The 4,399-nt window shown below is 45.6% G+C and overlaps 1 protein-coding gene across 1 annotated transcript in view; it reads left to right on the top strand.

Moving 5' to 3' along the window:
- Positions 1 to 345: 345 nt before the first annotated feature.
- The window catches only part of syt3 (synaptotagmin III), a 33,692-nt gene continuing 29,638 nt past the window's right edge, over positions 346 to 4,399 (top strand). Inside the window, exon 1 of the mRNA XM_061065609.1 lies at positions 346 to 623. The gene's annotated coding sequence lies outside the window, so the exon portion shown is untranslated. The remainder of the gene's footprint in view (positions 624 to 4,399) is intronic.

Raw genomic sequence — 4,399 nt, 5'->3', positions numbered from 1 at the left:
TCTCCAGAAGTATCATTATTTAATCACCGCTTTAATAAGACCAAACCCACCCATGTACCCTCCAGGCTGAGAGTGGCCATTACCCTCGGACACCCCCAGGACACACACACACACACACACACACACACACACACACACCATCTCTCTCTCTACACACCTCACATACATCAGTATGTCTTTAGCACTGACCGGGCTGCTCAGGCAGTGAGAGGAGAGACAGAGTATTAGTATTCAGAGCACAAGGAGGAAAAAAAAAAGGAGAGGTAGCGAGAGAGCAAGCAACGAAAGAGAGAGAGAGAGAGAGAGAGGGAGAGGGAGGGGATAGAGAAATAGAGAGAAGGGAAAAAAAACACACAAGGAGGGGGGAAAATATAAGAGTAGAACACGGGAAACGGGAGGGAAAAGAGGGGAGGGCAGGGATATCATATTGTGCATTTCTCGCGCTCAGTCTGCCATCCCGGTTGCGGGGCTTATATCTCGGTGCGTCTTGGAGAAAAAGACAGAGACAGGAGGGGGGTGGACGAGCTAGAAGAGGGCGGAATGCCCCTTTACAAGCGTCGCATCTGACTAAAACAGCGGAGCGGTTCATAAATTGGAAACTGGTCAGAGAAGAAGACGCCAAGGTAGGAGGAAATTCCCTTTGTTACTCCTGTAGCAAACATGAATTCGGGTCTGTGCTACCTGCGATGTGCGCGTTATTCGCGTCACATCTCCTTTGATCCTGCATCCCGCACTGGGCTCTGCTGAATGTGCCCTAAATCTAGCAGCATGTGTCTGTTTTCCATTAATATTTAATGGATATTATTTGTGCATCACCCTGGCGCTTCCATATTGCATTTCAGTCAGCGGAAGGTTTCTGTTTCGAGCATACATTGGGATGCATGTTGTGTGGAGGCAGGCTGTACAGTGCTGTGTTAGCGGATAGCTCGTTTTCTGTGGCTCAAGTGTATCTATGGCAGCTCTGCACACTGATGATGGATATTTAACTTTTGAAAACGCTATTTGATACAGGCTTATAAGACGATCAGACAGCGGGGTGCGCGCACGAGCACGCAGAAAACACACAGAAGACAGGTTGACGTGCGTAAGACGTGCGTAATCCCCCCCTCCACCCACACCCCACCTACACTACCCCCCCCCCCCCCCCCCCACACACACACACACACACACACACCCATTACCATCAAAGGCACAGTTGCTCCATCTTCCTTACCACAGAGGAGAAACATACTCATGCTAAAATACCAAAAACCCCGACCACTGAGACACCCTGACTCACCGACTGGGACATAGGGGCAGGTGAAAAATGAAGTGAGAGCAGCCTGTAGTATGTGAGTGTGTGTGTGTGTGTGTGTGTGTGTGTGTGTGTGTGTGTGTGTGTGTGTGTGTGTGTGTGTGTGTGTGTGTGTGTGTGTGTGTGTGTGTGTGTGTGTGTGTGTGTGTGTGTGTGTGTTATAACACTCCCTGTCTGTAAATAGGTCCTGCTCTGCAGCTCCACTGGCTGTGCAAGAGACAGGAAGAGCAGCACAGATATCCCAGGGTTACTGGCTGGCCACTTGCTCTCTATTTCCTGTCCCATGTTATAGATCATTTAGACACTTGCAGTTACAACAGGCCCGGATCGGTAGGAAGCTGTGAAATCCTGAACAGCAACCTTTGCTATGTGTGAATGTGGGCTAGAAATAGGTAGAGATAAAAAGGAGACAGCGTCTGCTGGGTTGTGAACGGGTGTTTGATTGCATGTTTATCGAGATATATGGTCTTAAGCAGATATTAAGGCCCACTCTTTCCCACTTCATGTTATTTATTTGCTGTAAGGGTGTCCAGAAGCTATTATAGGACGGGTGAAATTGGAACAACCTCGAGGCTAAGGCTCAGCAAAGCTATTACCTCTAGTCAATAGACATTAATATCCCCACGCTCAATCTTGGCCCCATACGGTGCCGTCCTGGAGTAACCAAAAAGACGTGTTGTAGTAGCCATATCTGTTTACCCCTGTGCATCAATCTGCCACAGCCCAATGAGCACAGAGGAGCGATGATGGCATTGTCTTGGGTAGACACCACTGTGCCCTCAAAAGGAAGTGATGCAAAACGAAATGCAGGATGTGCCGGCGTCGGTTGGAGAGAGGTCAAGACCTCTTTGAATCGGGTATGGTCCCGATGAAGGGCAGATGATCTGAGGATACATGAGTGCATCGAATTGAGACGATGCACAACATGATATGGCCCAGCAGGGTCCATCAGACCAGACAGTATCGAAGTCTGGAACTGAGAACACTGGTTGCCAGTTTGATGAGGACAACCAAGAGGAAAAGTCACCTTTAAAAAAATGAAATAGTGTTTATGTAATAAATTCCATTCAAGATCAGATATGGGAAGTGTGGAATTCGCTTAAATACTTAAGCTAATATTCAGACTTTGAAACAAAAAGAAAAAAAGAAAAGCTTCCAGGGCAAGGATGCAAAAGTCATGAATAATGACTTCCAGGTACAGATGAAAACAAATGAGCATGGCAGCTGATAGGAAGACTTGAAAGCAGGTACACTGAGATCTGACTGAAACATCCTATTAGGTATAACCAATGGATTAGTCTCCTTTGTCTGCAGAGGCTTTATGCTCTCACATAAAAAAGGCTCTTACTGTTCTCAGTGAAATGTTGCAATTATGAAGGTATTCAGTTTCTTTCTATGAAGATATCATGACAATTTAGCAATACACGATAATCCCAATGAGTATAAATTGAATACAGGGCATAGGTATGAAAATATATGAAAAGAAGAATATGATCTTGAATTGATGATTGATGATGAAAACTCTAAAAAATGAACCTAAGGTCAATTCTTCTACTATCTCCTCTACTTCCTCCTATAAATAAATCGATTCAGTGTTTTTGACGAAGTAAAAGCTAAAACTGTAGCAGACCCACATTTTTCACATTTCACTCGAACACATGGACAAATATTTTATTAGACAAGGAAACGAAATGCCAGATGATGATATGGAGCTGCAATAGATCACAGGTTTGTGGTACAGCATCCGGACGTCTTCTGCTTCTTGTTCAGCCGACAGCAGCATTTCAAAGGCCTTATCACTGTAATTCCCAGACCCAGCTGAGGTGTGTGATTCATTGCTGGGAGACAGATCGCACATACAGATTTCGGATTTAGATCCTTGTTACCACCCCCCCCCCCCCCCCCCCACAGGTTTGATCAAATTCGCATCAGCCCTGCTTGGAGAATCTTTGTTTGTTTGCCGCTGTTTTTTTGGTGGAATATCTGAGCAAGGACGGAAACTCCTGGAATTTTTTTGTATGAGGCGTTCTGTGCCACAAAATCTAATACTGTCGGTCAGAAAAGAGTGCATTCGATATTAAATAAATATTTATTGGTTCATGCAGCAGTATGAAATAATAGTACTGGGTGTCATGTTTTTTTTTTTTTTGGATGTGCTGTCTTTCTCTAATTTGTATTGGATTTTTTTTTCTCTTCTTCACAGCTCTCTGGGCAACTCAGAGTGGCTCCAAATCCCCCCCTCCTCTGTGCAAATACAGGAATGATCCCTTCATTATAAGGGGATACGAACATAAACACCTCATCTTCTTCTTCGCCTAGAAGCTAGATTAAGGATGTAACGGCTCGAGTGAACCAGTTAAAATGAGACATTTAGCGGCTCCTAAGTGGTTAACAGGAGGGGCTAGCCTTGGAGGGGCTCAGAGACTTGGTCAAGGACACCCACTGCATGTAAGGCGTTTTCTAACCAAAAGATCCTTGAATCTGGTTTTAAACCAGCTGACAGGTAGCAGATCATTCCCACTGGTCAAACTGGCCTTCTATCCCTGAGATGTCCCCCTCATAATCTGCTGCCTCTCCCATGATTGGGCCTTGACCTTCTCCAGAGCCTTTTGTCTCTGATTGGATACGACCTCCAATACTTATTTCTTCTTCTCCGTAGTGTGATTAGACTGTGACCTTGCATTCCGTCCTGTCTCCTCTCCCCAATCGGACAGTGACCTTACTGGTCGACTGGTCCGTGTTGTGGTGTATCCGTTCCCCGAGAGTATTGATCCCAGGCAGAACAGCAGTCAATGGAGTGTCTGTGGGAGGTTTTGTGTTGCTCTGTGCACTACAGTAGGAATGTGCATTTCTAGGCATGGCGCTGTCAGAGCCGACTGACTCGTCGACATGTTTCTGAAGGCATCTTTATCCGTGGATAACCAGCTTCTGTAAATATTTTTTACTTGACTAGATTGCATTTCCCCAAACCCTTTGATTACCGTTGTTGCTGTGTCACCCTCGCCGCCAGCTTCCAGTGCTTTTTTTCTGCCCTTCTCCGCTCCATTTTTCCCTGCCTCTTTATCTGTCTCGCCACCAATTTAATGTCAGCATCTCTTTTATCCC

This window comes from Labrus mixtus, chromosome 20 (genome assembly GCF_963584025.1).
Source record: "Labrus mixtus chromosome 20, fLabMix1.1, whole genome shotgun sequence".
Classification (NCBI taxonomy): domain Eukaryota; kingdom Metazoa; phylum Chordata; class Actinopteri; order Labriformes; family Labridae; genus Labrus; species Labrus mixtus.
Note: the sequence above shows the minus strand (reverse complement) of the source record. Positions and strands in the feature narration are given on the sequence as shown.